The sequence below is a fragment of the Ambystoma mexicanum genome, unplaced genomic scaffold, assembly GCF_040938575.1.
Source record: "Ambystoma mexicanum isolate Mex_15411 unplaced genomic scaffold, UKY_AmexF1_1 Mex_scaf3, whole genome shotgun sequence".
In the NCBI taxonomy this organism is placed as follows: domain Eukaryota; kingdom Metazoa; phylum Chordata; class Amphibia; order Caudata; family Ambystomatidae; genus Ambystoma; species Ambystoma mexicanum.
The window spans coordinates 13928671-13943637 of NW_027182444.1; positions in this window are offsets into that span (position 1 = coordinate 13928671).

A 14967-nucleotide genomic window follows, 5' to 3' on the forward strand; every position below is an offset into this window, starting at 1 on the left:
GAAGCATTGAGATATCACATTTCATGATATCGGAAGGGTCTCAAGATTGGAATGGGAAGGAGTTGGATATCACATCTCATGATAAAGGAAGGGTCTAAGGTTTGGAAGGGGAAGGATTTGGATATCACATCTCATGTTATAGGACGGGTCTCAGTTTTGGTATTAGAAGCATTGAGATATCAAGTCTCATGGTATAGGAAGGGTCTCAGAATTGGAATGGGAAGGAGTTGGATATCACATTTCAAGCTATAGGAAGGGTCTCAGGATTAGAATGGGAAGGAGTTTGATATCACATCTCATGCCATAATATGGGTCTCAGATTTGGTAGAAGCATTGGGTTATCACATCTCATGCTATCGGAAGGGTATCGGGATTGGATTTGGAAGGAGTTAGATATCCCATCTCATGCTATAGGAAGGGTCTCAGGTTGGAATGGGAAGGAGTTGGATATCACATCTCATGTTATAGGAAGGGTCTCAGGATTGGAATGGGAAGGACTTGGATATCACATCTCATGCTATAGGAAGGCTCTCAGGTTTGCAAGGGGAAAGAGTTGGATATCACATTTCATGTTAGAGGTAGGATCTCAGGTTTGGTATTAGAAGCATTGAGATATCACATCTCATGCTATCAGAAGGATCTCAGGTTTGGTATAGAAGCATTGAGATATCATATCTTATGCTATCAGAAGAGTCTCAGGATTGGAATGGGAAGGAGTTGGATATCACATCTCATGGTAAAAGGAGGGTCTCAGGTTTGGAAGATAAGGATTTGGATATCACATCTCATGTTATAGGAAGGATCTCAGGTTTGGTATTAGAAGTATTGAGATATCACATCTCATGCTATCGGAAGGATCTCAGGTTTGGTATAGAAGCATTGAGATATCATATCTTATGCTATCAGAAGGGTCTCAGGATTGGAATGGGAAGGAGTTGGATATCACATCTCATGCTAAAGGGAGGGTCTCAGGTTTGGAAGGGGAAGGATTTGGATATCACATCTCATGTTATAGGATGGATCTCAGGTTTGGTATTAGAAGTATTTAGATATCACATCTCATGCTATAGGAAGGGTCTCAGGATTGGAATGGGAAGGACTTAGATATCACATATCATGCTATAGGGAGGGTCTCAGTTTTGATATTAGAAGCATTGAGATATCACATCTCATGCTATCGGAAGTGTCTCAGGATTGGAATGGGAAGGAGCTGGATATCACATCTCATGCTAAAGGAAGGGTCTCAGGTTTGGAACGGGAAGGATTTGGATATCACATCTCATGTTATAGGAAGGGTCTCAGGTTTGGTATAAACATTGAGATATCACATCTCTGCTATCGGAATTGTCTCAGGATTGGAATGGGAAGGAGCTGGATATCACATCTCATGCTAAAGGAAGGGTCTCAGGTTTGGAACGGGAAGGATTTGGATATCACATCTCATGTTATAGGAAGGGTCTCAGGTTTGGTATAAACATTGAGATATCACATCTCTGCTATCGGAATTGTCTCAGGATTGGAATGGGAAGGAGTTGGATATCCCATCTCATGTTATAGGACGGGTCTCAGGTTTTTTATTAGAATCATTGAGATATCATATTGCATGCTGTAGGAAGGGTCTAAGGATTGGAATGCGAAGGACTTGGATATCACATCTCATGCTATAGATAGGCTCTCAGGTTTGGAAAGTGAAGGAGTTGGATATCACATTTCATGTTAGAGGAAGGATCTCAGGTTTGGTATTAGAGGCATTGAGATATCACATCTCAGGCTATAGGAAGGGTCTCAGGATTGGAATGGGAAGGAGTTGGATATCACATCTCATGCTATAGGAAGGGTTTCAGGTTTGGTATAAGCATTGAGATATCTCATCTCATGCTATAGGAAGGGTCTCAGGATTGGAATGGAAGGAGTTGGATATCACATCTCATGTTATAGGAAGGATCTGAGGTTTGGTATTAGAAGCATTGAGACATCACATCTCATGCTATAGGAAGGGTCTCAGGATTGGAATGGGAAGGAGTTGGATATCAAATCTCATGCTATAGGAAGGGTCTCAGGATTGGAATGGGAAGGAGTTGAATATGACATCTCATGCCGTAGGAAGGGTCTCAGGTTTGGTATAAACATTGAAATATCACATCTCTGCTATCAAAAGGGTCTCAGGATTGGAATTGGAAGGAGTTGGATATCCCATCTCATGTTATAGGAAGAGTCTCAGGTTTGGTATTAGAAGCATTGAGATATCACATCTCATGCTATAGGAAGTGTCTCAGGATTGGAATGGGAAGGACTTGGATATCACATCTCATGCTATAGGTAGGGTCTCAAGTTTGACATTAGAAGCATTGAGATATCACATCTCATGCTATAGGAAGGGTCTGAGGATTGGAATGGGAAGGAGTTGGATATCACATCTCCTGCTATGGGAAGGGTCTCAGGTTTGGTATAAGCAGTGAGATATCACATCTCATGCTATGGGAAGTGTCTCAGGATTGGAATGGGAAGGAGTTGGATATCACATCTCATGTTATAGGAAGGATCTCAGGTGTGGTATAAGCATTGAGATATCACATCTCTGCTATCGGAAGGGTCTCAAGATTGGAATGGGAAGGAGTTGGATATTCCCATCTCATGTTATAGGAAGGGTCTCAGGTTTGATATTAGAAGCATTGAGATATCACATCTCATGCTATAGGAAGGGTCTCAGGATTGGAATGGGAAGGACTTGGATATCACATCTCATGCTATAGGGAGGGTCTCAAGTTTGATATTAGAAGCTTTGAGATATCACATCTCATGATATCGGAAGGGTCTCAGGATTGGAATGGGAAGGAGTTGGATATCAAGTCTCATAGTATAGGAAGGGTCTCAGAATTGGAATGGGAAGGAGTTGGATATCCCATCTCATGTTATAGGAAGAGTCTCTGGTTTGGTATTAAAATCATTGAGATATCACATCGCATGCTGTAGGAAGGGTCTAAGGATTGGAATGGGATGGACTTGGATATCACATCTCATGCTATAGGTAGGCTCTCAGGTTTGGTATAAGCATTGAGATATCACATCTCATGCTATAGGAAGGGTCTCAGAATTGGAATGGGAAGGAGTTGGATATCACATCTCAAGCTGTAGGAAGGGTCTCAGTATTGGAATGGGAAGGACTTAGATATCACATCTCATGCTATAGGAAGGCTCTCAGGTTTGGAAGGGGAAAGAGTTGGATATCTCATTTCATGTTAGAGGTAGGATCTCAGGTTTGGCATTAGAGGCATTGAGATATCACATCTCATGCTATCAGAAGGGTCTCAGGAATGGAATGGGAAGGAGTTAGATATCACATCTCATGCTAAAGGGAGGGTCTCAGGTTTGGAAGGGGAAGGATTTGGATATCACATCTCATGTTATAGGAAGGATCTCGGGTTTGGTATTAGAAGCATTGAGATATCACATCTCATGCTATCAGAAGCGTCTCAGGATTGGAATAGGAAGGAGTTGGATATCACATTTCATGCTAAAGGGAGGGTCTCAGGTTTGGAAGGGGAAGGATTTGGATATCACATCTCATGTTATCGGAAGGATCTCACGTTTGGTATTAGAAGTATTGAGATATCATATCTCATGCTATAGGAAGGGTCTCAGGATTGGAATGGGAAGGAGTTGGATATCACATCTCATGCTATAGGGAGGGTCTCAGGATTGGAATGGGAAGGACTTAGATATCACATATCATGCTATAGGGAGGGTCTCAGTTTTGATATTAGAAGCATTGAGATATCACATATCATGCTATCGGAAGTGTCTCAGGATTGGAATGGGAAGGAGCTGGATATCACATCTCATGCTAAAGGAAGGGTCTCAGGTTTGGAACGGGAAGGATTTGGATATCACATCTCATGTTATAGGAAGGGTCTCAGGTTTGGTATAAGCATTGAGATATCACATCTCTGCTATCGGAAGTGTCTCAGGATTGGAATGGGAAGGAGTTGGATATCCCATCTCATGTTATAGGACGGGTCTCAGGTTTGTTATTAGAATCATTGAGATATCATATTGCATGCTGTAGGAAGGGTCTAAGGGTTGGAATGTGAAGGACTTGGATATCACATCTCATGCTATAGATAGGCTCTTAGGTTTGGAAAGGGAAGGAGTTGGATATCACATTTCATGTTAGAGGAAGGATCTCAGGTTTGGTATTAGAAGCATTGAGATATCACATCTCATGCTATAGGAAGGGTCTCAGGATTGGAATGGGAAGCAGTTGGATATCACATCTCATGCTATAGGAAGGGTCTCAGGTTTGGTATAAGCATTGAGATATCACATCTCATGCTATAGGACGGGTCTCAGGATTGGAATGGAAGGAGTTGGATATCACATCTCATGTTATAGGAAGGATCTCAGGTTTGGTATTAGACGTATTGAGACATCACATCTCATGCTATAGGAAGGGTCTCAGGGTTGGAATGGGAAGGAGTTGGATATCACATCTCATCCAATAGAAAGGGTCTCAGGTTTGGAATGGGAAGGAATTGGATATCACATCTCATGTTATAGGAAGGATCTCAGGTTTGGTTTTAGAAGCATTGAGATATCACATCTCATGCTATAGGAAGGGTCTCAGGATTGGAATGTGAAGGATTTGGATATCACATCTCATGCTAAAGGAAGGGTCTCAGGTTTGGTAGAAGCATTGAGATATCACGTCGCTGCTATCGGAAGGGTCTCAGGATTGGATTGGGAAGGAGTTGGATATCCCTTCTCATGCTATAGGAAGGGTCTCAGGATTTGAATGGCAAGGAGTTGGATATCACATCTCATGCCATAGGAAGGGTCTCAGGTTTGGTATAAGCATTGAGATATCACATCTCTGCTATCGGAAGGGTCTCAGGATTGGATTGGGAAGGAGTTGGATATCCCTTCTCATGCTTTAGGAAGTGTCTCAGGTTGGAATGGGAAGGAGTTGGATATCACATCTCATGTTATAGGAAGGGTCTCAGGATTGGAATGGGAAGGATTTGGATATCACATCTCTTGCTATAGGAAGGGTCTCAGGATTGGAATGGGTAGGAGTTGGATATTACTTTCTTGCTATAGGAAGGGTCTCATGTTTGGAATGGGAAGGAGTTGGATATCACATATGCTATAGTTAGTGTCTCAGGTTTGGAACGGGAAGGAGTTGGATATCACATCTCATGTTATAGGAAGGGTCTCAGGTTTGGTATAAGCATTGAGATATCACATCTCTGCTATCGGAAGCGGCTCAGGATTGGAATGGGAAGGAGTTGGATATCCCATCTCATGTTATAGGAAGAGTCTCTGGTTTGGTATTAGAATCATTGAGATATCACATCGCATGCTGTAGGAAGGGTCTAAGGATTGGAATGGGATGGACTTGGATATCACATCTCATGTTATAGGTAGGCTCTCAGGTTTGGTATAAGCATTGAGATATCACATCTCATGCTATAGGGAGGGTCTCAGGATTGGAATGGGAAGGAATTGGATATCACATCTCATGCTATAGGAAGGGTCTCAGATTTGGTATAAGCATTGAGATATCACATCTCATGCTAAAGGAAGGGTCTCAGGATTGGAATGGGAAGGAGTTGTATATGACATCTCAGGCCATGAAATCTCAGGCCATAGGAAGGTTCTCAGGTTTGGTATAAGCATTGAGATATCATATTGCATGCTGTAGGAAGGGTCTAAGGATTGGAATGGGAAGGACCTGGATATCACATCTCATGCTATAGAACGGCTCTCAGGTTTGGAAAGGGAAGGAGTTGGATATCACATCTCATGTTATAGGATGGATCTCAGGTTTGGTATTAGAAGTATTGAGATATCACATCTCATGTTATCGGAAGGATCTCAGGTTTGGTATTAGAAGTATTGAGATATCACATCTCATGCTATAGGAAGGGTCTCAGGATTGGAATGGGAAGGAGTTGGATATCACATCTCATGCTAAAGGAAGGGTCTCAGGTTTGGTAGAAGCATTGAGATATCACATCTCATGCTATAGGAAGGGTCTCAGGATTGGAATGGGAAGGACTTAGATATCACATATCATGCTATAGGGAGGGTCTCAGTTTTGATATTAGAAGCATTGAGATATCACATCTCATGCTATCGGAAGTGTCTCAGGATTGGAATGGGAAGGAGCTGGATATCACATCTCATGCTAAAGGAAGGGTCTCAGGTTTGGAAGGGGAAGGAATTGGATATCACATCTCATGTTATAGGAAGGGTCTCAGGTTTGGTATAAACATTGAGATATCACATCTCTGCTATCGGAAGTGTCTCAGGATTGGAATGGGAAGGAGTTGGATTTCCCATCTCATGTTATAGGACGGGTCTCAGGTTTGTTATTGGAATCATTGAGATATCATATTGCATGCTGTAGGAAGGGTCTAAGGGTTGGAATGTGAAGGACTTGGATATCACATCTCATGCTATAGATAGGCTCTTAGGTTTGGAAAGGGAAAGAGTTGGATCTCACATTTCATGTTAGAGGAAGGATCTCAGGTTTGGTATTAGAAGCATTGAGATATCACATCTCATGCTATAGGAAGGGTCTCAGGATTGGAATGGGAAGGAGTTGGATATCACATCTCATGCTATAGGAAGGGTCTCAGGTTTGGTATAAGCATTGAGATATCACATCTCATGCTATAGGAAGGGTCTCAGGATTGGAATGGAAGGAGTTGGATATCACATCTCATGTTATAGGAAGGATCTCAGGTTTGGTATTAGAAGCATTGAGACATCACATCCCATGCTATAGGAAGGGTCTCAGGATTGGAATGGGATGGAGTTGGATATCACATCTCATGCTATAGGAAGGGTCTCAGGATTGGAATGGGAAGGAGTTGGATATCACATCTCGTGTTATAGGAAGGGTCTCAGGTTTGGTATAAACATTGAGATATCACATCTCTGCTATCGGAAGTGTCTCAGGATTGGAATGGGAAGGAGTTGGATATCCCATCTCATGTTATAGGACGGGTCTCAGGTTTTTTATTAAAATCATTGAGATATCATATTGCATGCTGTAGGAAGGGTCTAAGGATTGGAATGGGAGGGAGTTGGATATTCCCATCTCATGTTATAGGAAGGGTCTCAGGTTTGGTATTAGAAGCATTGAGATATCACATCTCATGCTATAGGAAGGGTCTCAGGATTGGAATGGGAAGGACTTGGATATCACATCTCATGCTATAGGGAGGGTCTCAAGTTTGATAGAAGCATTGAGATATCACATTTCATGATATCGGAAGGGTCTCAAGATTGGAATGGGAAGGAGTTGGATATCACATCTCATGATAAAGGAAGGGTCTAAGGTTTGGAAGGGGAAGGATTTGGATATCACATCTCATGTTATAGGACGGGTCTCAGGTTTGGTATTAGAAGCATTGAGATATCAAGTCTCATGGTATAGGAAGGGTCTCAGAATTGGAATGGGAAGGAGTTGGATATCACATTTCAAGCTATAGGAAGGGTCTCAGGATTAGAATGGGAAGGAGTTTGATATCACATCTCATGCCATAATATGGGTCTCAGGTTTGGTAGAAGCATTGGGTTATCACATCTCATGCTATCGGAAGGGTATCGGGATTGGATTTGGAAGGAGTTGGATATCCCATCTCATGCTATAGGAAGGGTCTCAGGTTGGAATGGGAAGGAGTTGGATATCACATCTCATGTTATAGGAAGGGTCTCAGGATTGGAATGGGAAGGACTTGGATATCACATCTCATGCTATAGGAAGGCTCTCAGGTTTGCAAGGGGAAAGAGTTGGATATCACATTTCATGTTAGAGGTAGGATCTCAGGTTTGGTATTAGAAGCATTGAGATATCACATCTCATGCTATCAGAAGGATCTCAGGTTTGGTATAGAAGCATTGAGATATCATATCTTATGCTATCAGAAGAGTCTCAGGATTGGAATGGGAAGGAGTTGAATATCACATCTCATGGTAAAGGGAGGGTCTCAGGTTTGGAAGATAAGGATTTGGATACCACATCTCATGTTATAGGAAGGATCTCAGGTTTGGTATTAGAAGTATTGAGATATCACATCTCATGCTATCGGAAGGATCTCAGGTTTGGTATAGAAGCATTGAGATATCATATCTTATGCTATCAGAAGGGTCTCAGGATTGGAATGGGAAGGAGTTGGATATCACATCTCATGATAAAGGAAGGGTCTAAGGTTTGGAAGGGGAAGGATTTGGATATCACATCTCATGTTATAGGACGGGTCTCAGGTTTGGTATTAGAAGCATTGAGATATCAAGTCTCATGGTATAGGAAGGGTCTCAGAATTGGAATGGGAAGGAGTTGGATATCACATTTCAAGCTATAGGAAGGGTCTCAGGATTAGAATGGGAAGGAGTTTGATATCACATCTCATGCCATAATATGGGTCTCAGGTTTGGTAGAAGCATTGGGTTATCACATCTCATGCTATCGGAAGGGTATCGGGATTGGATTTGGAAGGAGTTAGATATCCCATCTCATGCTATAGGAAGGGTCTCAGGTTGGAATGGGAAGGAGTTGGATATCACATCTCATGTTATAGGAAGGGTCTCAGGATTGGAATGGGAAGGACTTGGATATCACATCTCATGCTATAGGAAGGCTCTCAGGTTTGCAAGGGGAAAGAGTTGGATATCACATTTCATGTTAGAGGTAGGATCTCAGGTTTGGTATTAGAAGCATTGAGATATCACATCTCATGCTATCAGAAGGATCTCAGGTTTGGTATAGAAGCATTGAGATATCATATCTTATGCTATCAGAAGAGTCTCAGGATTGGAATGGGAAGGAGTTGGATATCACATCTCATGGTAAAAGGAGGGTCTCAGGTTTGGAAGATAAGGATTTGGATATCACATCTCATGTTATAGGAAGGATCTCAGGTTTGGTATTAGAAGTATTGAGATATCACATCTCATGCTATCGGAAGGATCTCAGGTTTGGTATAGAAGCATTGAGATATCATATCTTATGCTATCAGAAGGGTCTCAGGATTGGAATGGGAAGGAGTTGGATATCACATCTCATGCTAAAGGGAGGGTCTCAGGTTTGGAAGGGGAAGGATTTGGATATCACATCTCATGTTATAGGATGGATCTCAGGTTTGGTATTAGAAGTATTGAGATATCACATCTCATGTTATCGGAAGGATCTCAGGTTTGGTATTAGAAGTATTTAGATATCACATCTCATGCTATAGGAAGGGTCTCAGGATTGGAATGGGAAGGACTTAGATATCACATATCATGCTATAGGGAAGGTCTCAGTTTTGATATTAGAAGCATTGAGATATCACATCTCATGCTATCAGAAGTGTCTCAGGATTGGAATGGGAAGGAGCTGGATATCACATCTCATGCTAAAGGAAGGGTCTCAGGTTTGGAACGGGAAGGAGTTGGATATCACATCTCATGTTATAGGAAGGGTCTCAGGTTTGGTATAAACATTGAGATATCACATCTCTGCTATCGGAAGTGTCTCAGGATTGGAATGGGAAGGAGTTGGATATCCCATCTCATGTTATAGGACGGGTCTCAGGTTTTTTATTAGAATCATTGAGATATCATATTGCATGCTGTAGGAAGGGTCTAAGGATTGGAATGCGAAGGACTTGGATATCACATCTCATGCTATAGATAGGCTCTCAGGTTTGGAAAGGGAAGGAGTTGGATATCACATTTCATGTTAGAGGAAGGATCTCAGGTTTGGTATTAGAGGCATTGAGATATCACATCTCAGGCTATAGGAAGGGTCTCAGGATTGGAATGGGAAGGAGTTGGATATCACATCTCATGCTATAGGAAGGGTTTCAGGTTTGGTATAAGCATTGAGATATCACATCTCATGCTATAGGAAGGGTCTCAGGATTGGAATGGAAGGAGTTGGATATCACATCTCATGTTATAGGAAGGATCTGAGGTTTGGTATTAGAAGCATTGAGACATCACATCTCATGCTATAGGAAGGGTCTCAGGATTGGAATGGGAAGGAGTTGGATATCAAATCTCATGCTATAGGAAGGGTCTCAGGATTGGAATGGGAAGGAGTTGAATATGACATCTCATGCCGTAGGAAGGGTCTCAGGTTTGATATAAACATTGAGATATCACATCTCTGCTATCAAAAGGGTCTCAGGATTGGAATTGGAAGGAGTTGGATATCCCATCTCATGTTATAGGAAGAGTCTCAGGTTTGGTATTAGAAGCATTGAGATATCACATCTCATGCTATAGGAAGTGTCTCAGGATTGGAATGGGAAGGACTTGGATATCACATCTCATGCTATAGGTAGGGTCTCAAGTTTGACATTAGAAGCATTGAGATATCACATCTCATGCTATAGGAAGGGTCTGAGGATTGGAATGGGAAGGAGTTGGATATCACATCTCCTGCTATGGGAAGGGTCTCAGGTTTGGTATAAGCAGTGAGATATCACATCTCATGCTATAGGAAGTGTCTCAGGATTGGAATGGGAAGGAGTTGGATATCACATCTCATGTTATAGGAAGGATCTCAGGTGTGGTATAAGCATTGAGATATCACATCTCTGCTATCGGAAGGGTCTCAAGATTGGAATGGGAAGGAGTTGGATATTCCCATCTCATGTTATAGGAAGGGTCTCAGGTTTGATATTAGAAGCATTGAGATGTCACATCTCATGCTATAGGAAGGCTCTCAGGATTGGAATGGGAAGGACTTGGATATCACATCTCATGCTATAGGGAGGGTCTCAAGTTTGATATTAGAAGCTTTGAGATATCACATCTCATGATATCGGAAGGGTCTCAGGATTGGAATGGGAAGGAGTTGGATATCACATCTCATGATAAAGGAAGGGTCTAAGGTTTGGAAGGGGAAGGATTTGGATATCACATCTCATGTTATATTACGGGTCTCAGGTTTGGTATTAGAAGCATTGAGATATCAAGTCTCATAGTATAGGAAGGGTCTCAGAATTGGAATGGGAAGGAGTTGGATATCCCATCTCATGTTATAGGAAGAGTCTCTGGTTTGGTATTAGAATCATTGAGATATCACATCGCATGCTGTAGGAAGGGTCTAAGGATTGGAATGGGATGGACTTGGATATCACATCTCATGCTATAGGTAGGCTCTCAGGTTTGGTATAAGCATTGAGATATCACATCTCATGCTATAGGAAGGGTCTCAGAATTGGAATGGGAAGGAGTTGGATATCACATCTCAAGCTGTAGGAAGGGTCTCAGTATTGGAATGGGAAGGACTTGGATATCACATCTCATGCTATAGGAAGGCTCTCAGGTTTGGAAGGGGAAAGAGTTGGATATCTCATTTCATGTTAGAGGTAGGATCTCAGGTTTGGTATTAGAGGCATTGAGATATCACATCTCATGCTATCAGAAGGGTCTCAGGAATGGAATGGGAAGGAGTTAGATATCACATCTCATGCTAAAGGGAGGGTCTCAGGTTTGGAAGGGGAAGGATTTGGATATCACATCTCATGTTATAGGAAGGATCTCAGGTTTGGTATTAGAAGCATTGAGATATCACATCTCATGCTATCAGAAGAGTCTCAGGATTGGAATAGGAAGGAGTTGGATATCACATTTCATGCTAAAGGGAGGGTCTCAGGTTTGGAAGGGGAAGGATTTGGATATCACATCTCATGTTATCGGAAGGATCTCACGTTTGGTATTAGAAGTATTGAGATATCATATCTCATGCTATAGGAAGGGTCTCAAGATTGGAATGGGAAGGAGTTGGATATCACATCTCATGCTATAGGGAGGGTCTCAGGATTGGAATGGGAAGGACTTATATATCACATATCATGCTATAGGGAGGGTCTCAGTTTTGATATTAGAAGCATTGAGATATCACATCTCATGCTATCGGAAGTGTCTCAGGATTGGAATGGGAAGGAGCTGGATATCACATCACATGCTAAAGGAAGGGTCTCAGGTTTGGAACGGGAAGGATTTGGATATCACATCTCATGTTATAGGAAGGGTCTCAGGTTTGGTATAAGCATTGAGATATCACATCTCTGCTATCGGAAGTGTCTCAGGATTGGAATGGGAAGGAGTTGGATATCCCATGTCATGTTATAGGACGGGTCTCAGGTTTGTTATTAGAATCATTGAGATATCATATTGCATGCTGTAGGAAGGGTCTAAGGGTTGGAATGTGAAGGACTTGGATATCACATCTCATGCTATAGATAGGCTCTTAGGTTTGGAAAGGGAAGGAGTTGGATATCACATTTCATGTTAGAGGAAGGATCTCAGGTTTGGTATTAGAAGCATTGAGATATCACATCTCATGCTATAGGAAGGGTCTCAGGATTGGAATGGGAAGCAGTTGGATATCACATCTCATGCTATAGGAAGGGTCTCAGGTTTGGTATAAGCATTGAGATATCACATCTCATGCTATAGGACGGGTCTCAGGATTGGAATGGAAGGAGTTGGATATCACATCTCATGTTATAGGAAGGATCTCAGGTTTGGTATTAGACGCATTGAGACATCACATCTCATGCTATAGGAAGGGTCTCAGGGTTGGAATGGGAAGGAGTTGGATATCACATCTCATCCAATAGAAAGGGTCTCAGGTTTGGAATGGGAAGGAATTGGATATCACATCTCATGTTATAGGAAGGATCTCAGGTTTGGTATTAGAAGCATTGAGATATCACATCTCATGCTATAGGAAGGGTCTCAGGATTGGAATGTGAAGGATTTGGATATCACATCTCATGCTAAAGGAAGGGTCTCAGGTTTGGTAGAAGCATTGAGATATCACGTCGCTGCTATCGGAAGGGTCTCAGGATTGGATTGGGAAGGAGTTGGATATCCCTTCTCATGCTATAGGAAGGGTCTCAGGATTTGAATGGCAAGGAGTTGGATATCACATCTCATGCCATAGGAAGGGTCTCAGGTTTGGTATAAGCATTGAGATATCACATCTCTGCTATCGGAAGGGTCTCAGGATTGGATTGGGAAGGAGTTGGATATCCCTTCTCATGCTTTAGGAAGTGTCTCAGGTTGGAATGGGAAGGAGTTGGATATCACATCTCATGTTATAGGAAGGGTCTCAGGATTGGAATGGGAAGGATTTGGATATCACATCTCTTGCTATAGGAAGGGTCTCAGGATTGGAATGGGTAGGAGTTGGATATTACTTTCTTGCTATAGGAAGGGTCTCATGTTTGGAATGGGAAGGAGTTGGATATCACATATGCTATAGTTAGTGTCTCAGGTTTGGAACGGGAAGGAGTTGGATATCACATCTTATGTTATAGGAAGGGTCTCAGGTTTGGTATAAGCATTGAGATATCACATCTCTGCTATCGGAAGCGGCTCAGGATTGGAATGGGAAGGAGTTGGATATCCCATCTCATGTTATAGGAAGAGTCTCTGGTTTGGTATTAGAATCATTGAGATATCACATCGCATGCTGTAGGAAGGGTCTAAGGATTGGAATCGGATGGACTTGGATATCACATCTCATGTTATAGGTAGGCTCTCAGGTTTGGTATAAGCATTGAGATATCACATCTCATGCTATAGGGAGGGTCTCAGGATTGGAATGGGAAGGAATTGGATATCACATCTCATGCTATAGGAAGGGTCTCAGATTTGGTATAAGCATTGAGATATCACATCTCATGCTAAAGGAAGGGTCTCAGGATTGGAATGGGAAGGAGTTGTATATGACATCTCAGGCCATGACATCTCAGGCCATAGGAAGGTTCTCAGGTTTGGTATAAGCATTGAGATATCATATTGCATGCTGTAGGAAGGGTCTAAGGATTGGAATGGGAAGGACCTGGATATCACATCTCATGCTATAGAACGGCTCTCAGGTTTGGAAAGGGAAGGAGTTGGATATCACATCTCATGTTATAGGATGGATCTCAGGTTTGGTATTAGAAGTATTGAGATATCACATCTCATGTTATCGGAAGGATCTCAGGTTTGGTATTAGAAGTATTGAGATATCACATCTCATGCTATAGGAAGGGTCTCAGGATTGGAATGGGAAGGAGTTGGATATCACATCTCATGCTAAAGGAAGGGTCTCAGGTTTGGTAGAAGCATTGAGATATCACATCTCATGCTATAGGAAGGGTCTCAGGATTGGAATGGGAAGGACTTAGATATCACATATCATGCTATAGGGAGGGTCTCAGTTTTGATATTAGAAGCATTGAGATATCACATCTCATGCTATCGGAAGTGTCTCAGGATTGGAATGGGAAGTAGCTGGATATCACATCTCATGCTAAAGGAAGGGTCTCAGGTTTGGAACGGGAAGGAATTGGATATCACATCTCATGTTATAGGAAGGGTCTCAGGTTTGGTATAAACATTGAGATATCACATCTCTGCTATCGGAAGTGTCTCAGGATTGGAATGGGAAGGAGTTGGATTTCCCATCTCATGTTATAGGACGGGTCTCAGGTTTGTTATTGGAATCATTGAGATATCATATTGCATGCTGTAGGAAGGGTCTAAGGGTTGGAATGTGAAGGACTTGGATATCACATCTCATGCTATAGATAGGCTCTTAGGTTTGGAAAGGGAAGGAGTTGGATCTCACATTTCATGTTAGAGGAAGGATCTCAGGTTTGGTATTAGAAGCATTGAGATATCACATCTCATGCTATAGGAAGGGTCTCAGGATTGGAATGGGAAGGAGTTGGATATCACATCTCATGCTATAGGAAGGGTCTCAGGTTTGGTATAAGCATTGAGATATCACATCTCATGCTATAGGAAGGGTCTCAGGATTGGAATGGAAGGAGTTGGATATCACATCTCATGTTATAGGAAGGATCTCAGGTTTGGTATTAGAAGCATTGAGACATCACATCTCATGCTATAGGAAGGGTCTCAGGATTGGAATGGGAAGGAGTTGAATATGACATCTCATGCCGT